Source organism: Ranitomeya variabilis, chromosome 1, assembly GCF_051348905.1.
Source record: "Ranitomeya variabilis isolate aRanVar5 chromosome 1, aRanVar5.hap1, whole genome shotgun sequence".
NCBI classification, from domain to species: Eukaryota; Metazoa; Chordata; class Amphibia; order Anura; family Dendrobatidae; genus Ranitomeya; species Ranitomeya variabilis.
In genome coordinates, this window is record NC_135232.1 from 48,325,933 (window position 1) to 48,332,720 (window position 6,788).

Sequence of the window (6,788 nt, forward strand, 5' to 3'; positions counted from 1 at the left end):
ACAGCTCTTTATCTCCTACAGTGTTTTGAGAAAGTATTCACCCCTGGCTTTTTTACCTATTTTGTTACATTACAACCCGTGTTTTTTGTCATCCGATTTGTGTGTGATGCATCAGCACTAAGTAGTCTAAGTTGCTGAAGTGCGAAACATACAGGCATAAATTACATTTATGGGATCAAATAACTAAAAATTGGCATGTGAGTATGTATTTACCACTTTTGCATGCAAAATTTCTTGTGCAAGCAAATACCTTCATAAGTCACATGCTTAGTGAAAGGAAGTCCACCTATGTGCAATCTAATTGTCACATGTCTGTCAGTATATACACTTTTTTTTCTGAAAGGCCACAGAGGCTGCTACACCATTAACCAAACAAATATATGAAGACCAAGGAGATCTCCAAACACCATGGAGACCAAGGAGATCTCCAAACCAGTCAAGTACAAAGTTGTTAAGAAGTTCAAGTCAGGCATTAATCAGAGAGGCAGTACAGAAACCAAAGGCAACCCTTAAGCAGCTTCAGAGTTCCCAAGCAGCGACTGGAGTTTCTGTCCATACAAGCACAATAAACTGTTCACTCCATAGAGGTGACCTTTATGGAAGAGTGAGCAGAAAAAAAGACATTACTTAAGTACAAAAATTGTAAGGCTCATTTTGAATTTGCACATATGGGAGACTTTCAAAATGTATGGAGGAAGGTGCTGTGGTCAGATGATACCAAAATTGAATATTTTGGCCACCAAAGTAAATGCTATGTCTGGCCCCAAACCAACACAGCTCATCAGTACAAGAACACCAACCCCACAGTGAAATATGGTAGAAGCAGCATTATGCTGTGGGGATTTTTTTCGGCAGCAGTGTAAGGAGGTTGCTTTCCCTGCTCCTTGCCTGGAACCACTTAGTCAGACAGCAGTAGTTGATGAAGCAGAGAAAGCATATCTCAACCTGACTGATGAGCAGCTCCTAGACCATTTAGTCTGGGAGTATGTACAAGAAGAAAGGCAGAAGAAGATGCGAGAATCGCAGGTATCTGACTCCCCTCCAAAGAACAAAGAGAAGCACGAAGAGTCCTCGCCCGTGGAATGGCGAGCTTTAAGAGAGGGGGAATGTAAGGAGGTTGCTTTCCCTGCTCCTTGCCTGGAACCACTTAGTCAGACAGCTGGGTTGCTGGGGGGAAGACTTTCTGCCCTGGACAGAGGGGACGTGGTGACTGCTGGGAAGAGAGAGGTGTGGTCAGAAAAGAGCGGGAGAGCAGAGAGAAGGCAGCGCGCCAAAGAGAGGGCAGGCTGCAGCGCCATGCTCCCCTAAAAGTAGTGCTCCCCGTGAGGGCACTGAGGCTGAGATACCCACCAGAGTGAAGGCTGGATGTGGGGGTGTAGATTTGGAAGCCTCCAGAATCAGAGACAGTGACTGTGCAGCCCTGGTGACCGCAGTGACAAGCAAAGAATCCCTGCTGACCGCAGTGACAAGCAAAGAATCCCTGAGTGTGATAAGTAACTACCTAGTGTGTGTGTGACAGCGTTAGTACAGAGAGACTGTCAGCCTGGTGCACAGAGGCTCTTGCAGCAGCGACAGAGACTGTGCTATTTCCTGGTTCCAATTTCACTTTGAGAAGAACAGGCTGCAAAAGTTTAACCCCGGAGTCTTCAGGAGTCTCCAGTTCTCAGAAGGCAGGAAAGACTTCAGACTTTTCAAGTGCTGCTGGTGACTGTACCCACATTGGAATAAGGACCCTTCGGTCAGGACCTCCCTGGACTGATAAGTTACAAGAACACTCGTTAACCCTTTCGTTTCCGTTTAACTGTTTACTATTGATTTACCTCTATTAACCCCCCGTTTACTCCCTGCGAGGAGAATCTACTCCTGTTAATAAATTCCCCTCAACAGTTGGTCTGCCTGTTCCGTGGTGACATACGCAACCCTGCACTCTATTACACTTGGCGTAGTCGGCAGGATGTAGGAGAAGAGATGATCAATTCGCTTCCAGTGTCCCAGCATGTACTGGGGGATGCAGCTCTTGTTCAGGGTCACGATGGTGCGGCATGGCATCTCCTTCACTCCCAGCTGGGTGGCAACCTCCGTGGACGCCAGGCTCAACAGCGCCTCCTTTGATACAGCATCTGGCTCACCCAGGCTGCTCTGAAACCAGGCACCTCCAAGCATCACCGTCAGTCTGGTGGAGCTGCCGCCTCGTCTGTTGTGTTCTGGGAAAGCGAGAGAATCATATACAATCCCCAACATGGCGTCGCCCTCAAAGGAGGGAATGAGATGTCCGAAACCCGATACAGGCAGCACGTCTCCGTCATACTCCAGGTTTACCACAGCAACAGTGGCGGCGCTCATCTCACGCAGAGTGTTTGTCATTGGCTCAGCATTGAGGGGTAGAACTTTGCTCAGTACTGCTGCGGGGACTGCGCTGATCACATGATCGGCTACCATGCTGCCACCAGGAACCTTGATCTGCCAGCCACCATCCGCCTGCCACTGCAGTGCCTCCACTGGGGTGTCCTTGTGTATCTGCACACCTCTATCCTTAATGTAGGCCTCGAGCGTGTCTGAGAGGGTCTGCATGCCCCCTCGGAGCGACCACTGGCTCCACTTCTCCTTCTTGGACCTATGAATGAGTGGTGAGTCCAGTGGCGGGGTCTTATCTCCGGTGGCGACCATCCCCAGGACCACAGATCTCTTGTGACGTTCAGTTTCGTATAGGAAGGGGAAGCAGGAGCGTAGGCTGAGCTGGCGACTGTCACCAGCAAACACCCCCCGACACAGGCTGTCTATCACTATATCAGCGAGCTCTTTTCCAAACCGGCGTGAGAAGAAATCATGAATGGCCTCATCTTCCTTTGTTCCTCAAGGGGCTGTCAGGTCCCGGAGACCACATAAGAATAGAGGTCTTGAAAAGGGGGGGATGGTATGCAGGATGCCCCCTATACTGGACGGCAGCTTGTGTAGTGACTTGTTGACGTAGAGGTAGCGGTTTTTGGCAGCCGGTTGACTCCTTAGTACGGGAAGAAGATCTGCTTCAAGTCCCAGCTCTGAGATTATACTCAGCGTATTTCTCCCCACCACTCCTCCTGGCCGCATCCCGCGGGGTCCATGTTCAAACACAGCGCCATCTTCAGTCCGTGTGGTACGCATCCACCCGCCGAGTCTGCTGCTGCCCTCCAATAATATCACCTTAGACACTCCGCCATCCTTAACCAGGTGGTAACAGGCGGTCAGTCCGCTGATCCCACCGCCCGCGACCACCACTGTCCTCTGCATCCAGAGATCTACTGTGCAAGCAGAGGGTTGAGGGTTCGATCTCTCAGGTTCGGGGAGACTCGGGGTCACTCGGGAATATTCGGGGAGACTCACCGTCCGTAGGAAAGAAAGTGACGTTCACTCGAGAAGACCACCAAAGTGCTTTACTACCCTGTCCAGCACGAGTTCCTGAAGAAGGAGAGAAAGTGCCAAGTGTTCCTGCGACACTCGTTTTCAGTGTCCGAGCCGATGAGAAGGAGGAACCACTGATGTCGTCCCCTGAGGTGAAGAATGTGCTGGCTGTCAGCTCACCAGTTCCTGATCGGACAAGGGAAATGGAGCAGCTGTGTGAGACAGGGCGTGTGGCTGAGAAGCCCTGGGAAATGATGCCTGCAGAGCCCGGCGCAGCTGACAAAGAGTCCGGCCTGCATGGTCTTAATTCATCTGACTCAAGCTTTGGCGAGAATGCTCCTGTCATAGAGAGGGGGAGCCATGGAGAAGAATTGCTTGTACTAAGCCCCCAAACTGAGGAGCCTGAACAAGAAGTCCCTAAAGTTTCCGATAACGACAAGGAGGAGGAAGAATCATTTACGCAGACATCTGCTAGCGGCAAAGCTAAGAAGAAGAAGAAGAAAAAGAAGAAGACAGCAGTAGTTGATGAAGCAGAGAAAGCATATCTCAACCTGACTGATGAGCAGCTCCTAGACCATTTAGTCTGGGAGTATGTACAAGAAGAAAGGCAGAAGAAGATGCGAGAATTGCAGGTATCTGACTCCCCTCCAAAGAACAAAGAGAAGCACGAAGAGTCCTCGCCCGTGGAATGGCGAGCTTTAAGAGAGGGGGAATGTAAGGAGGTTGCTTTCCCTGCTCCTTGCCTGGAACCACTTAGTCAGACAGCTGGGTTGCTGGGGGGAAGACTTTCTGCCCTGGACAGAGGGGACGTGGTGACTGCTGGGAAGAGAGAGGTGTGGTCAGAAAAGAGCGGGAGAGCAGAGAGAAGGCAGCGCGCCAAAGAGAGGGCAGGCTGCAGCGCCATGCTCCCCTAAAAGTAGTGCTCCCCGTGAGTGCACTGAGGCTGAGATACCCACCAGAGTGAAGGCTGGATGTGGGGGTGTAGATTTGGAAGCCTCCAGAATCAGAGACAGTGACTGTGCAGCCCTGGTGACCGCAGTGACAAGCAAAGAATCCTTGGTGACCGCAGTGACAAGCAAAGAATCCCTGAGTGTGATAAGTAACTACCTAGTGTGTGTGTGACAGCGTTACCACAGAGAGACTGTCAGCCTGGTGCACAGAGGCTCTTGCAGCAGCGACAGAGACTGTGCTATTTCCTGGTTCCAGTTTCACTTTGAGAAGAACAGGCTGCAAAAGTTTAACCCCGGAGTCTTCAGGAGTCTACAGTTCTCAGAAGGCAGGAAAGACTTCAGACTTTTCAAGTGCTGCTGGTGACTGTACCCACATTGGAATAAGGACCCTTCGGTCAGGACCTCCCTGGACTGATAAGTTACAAGAACACTCGTTAACCCTTTCGTTTCCGTTTAACTGTTTACTATTGATTTACCTCTATTAACCCCCCATTTACTCCCTGCGAGGAGAATCTACTCCTGTTAATAAATTCCCCTCAACAGTTGGTCTGCCTGTTCCGTGGTGACATACGCAACCCTGCACTCTATTACACTTGGCGTAGTCGGCAGGATGTAGGAGAAGAGATGATCAATTCGCTTCCAGTGTCCCAGCATGTACTGGGGGATGCAGCTCTTGTTCAGGGTCACGATGGTGCGGCATGGCATCTCCTTCACTCCCAGCTGGGTGGCAACCTCCGTGGACGCCAGGCTCAACAGCGCCTCCTTTGATACAGCATCTGGCTCACCCAGGCTGCTCTGAAACCAGGCACCTCCAAGCATCACCGTCAGTCTGGTGGAGCTGCCGCCTCGTCTGTTGTGTTCTGGGAAAGCGAGAGAATCATATACAATCCCCAACATGGCGTCGCCCTCAAAGGAGGGAATGAGATGTCCGAAACCCGATACAGGCAGCACGTCTCCGTCATACTCCAGGTTTACCACAGCAACAGTGGCGGCGCTCATCTCACGCAGAGTGTTTGTCATTGGCTCAGCATTGAGGGGTAGAACTTTGCTCAGTACTGCTGCGGGGACTGCGCTGATCACATGATCGGCTACCATGCTGCCACCAGGAACCTTGATCTGCCAGCCACCATCCGCCTGCCACTGCAGTGCCTCCACTGTATCTGCACACCTCTATCCTTAATGTAGGCCTCGAGCGTGTCTGAGAGGGTCTGCATGCCCCCTCGGAGCGACCACTGGCTCCACTTCTCCTTCTTGGACCTATGAATGAGTGGTGAGTCCAGTGGCGGGGTCTTATCTCCGGTGGCGACCATCCCCAGGACCACAGATCTCTTGTGACGTTCAGTTTCGTATAGGAAGGGGAAGCAGGAGCGTAGGCTGAGCTGGCGACTGTCACCAGCAAACACCCCCCGACACAGGCTGTCTATCACTATATCAGCGAGCTCTTTTCCAAACCGGCGTGAGAAGAAATCATGAATGGCCTCATCTTCCTTTGTTCCTCAAGGGGCTGTCAGGTCCCGGAGACCACATAAGAATAGAGGTCTTGAAAAGGGGGGGATGGTATGCAGGATGCCCCCTATACTGGACGGCAGCTTGTGTAGTGACTTGTTGACGTAGAGGTAGCGGTTTTTGGCAGCCGGTTGACTCCTTAGTACGGGAAGAAGATCTGCTTCAAGTCCCAGCTCTGAGATTATACTCAGCGTATTTCTCCCCACCACTCCTCCTGGCCGCATCCCGCGGGGTCCATGTTCAAACACAGCGCCATCTTCAGTCCGTGTGGTACGCATCCACCCGCCGAGTCTGCTGCTGCCCTCCAATAATATCACCTTAGACACTCCGCCATCCTTAACCAGGTGGTAACAGGCGGTCAGTCCGCTGATCCCACCGCCCGCGACCACCACTGTCCTCTGCATCCAGAGATCTACTGTGCAAGCAGAGGGTTGAGGGTTCGATCTCTCAGGTTCGGGGAGACTCGGGGTCACTCGGGAATATTCGGGGAGACTCACCGTCCGTAGGAAAGAAAGTGACGTTCACTCGAGAAGACCACCAAAGTGCTTTACTACCCTGTCCAGCACGAGTTCCTGAAGAAGGAGAGAAAGTGCCAAGTGTTCCTGCGACACTCGTTTTCAGTGTCCGAGCCGATGAGAAGGAGGAACCACTGATGTCGTCCCCTGAGGTGAAGAATGTGCTGGCTGTCAGCTCACCAGTTCCTGATCGGACAAGGGAAATGGAGCAGCTGTGTGAGACAGGGCGTGTGGCTGAGAAGCCCTGGGAAATGATGCCTGCAGAGCCCGGCGCAGCTGACAAAGAGTCCGGCCTGCATGGTCTTAATTCATCTGACTCAAGCTTTGGCGAGAATGCTCCTGTCATAGAGAGGGGGAGCCATGGAGAAGAATTGCTTGTACTAAGCCCCCAAACTGAGGAGCCTGAACAAGAAGTCCCTAAAGTTTCCGATAACGACAA

The 6,788-nt window shown here is 51.8% G+C and overlaps 2 pseudogenes; both read right to left on the minus strand.

The window, feature by feature from the left end:
- Positions 1-509: 509 nt before the first annotated feature.
- Positions 510-3,278, minus strand: LOC143793493 (protoporphyrinogen oxidase pseudogene; annotated as a pseudogene).
- Positions 2,784-6,249, minus strand: LOC143793499 (protoporphyrinogen oxidase pseudogene; annotated as a pseudogene).
- Between the last annotated feature and the right edge of the window lie 539 nt (positions 6,250-6,788).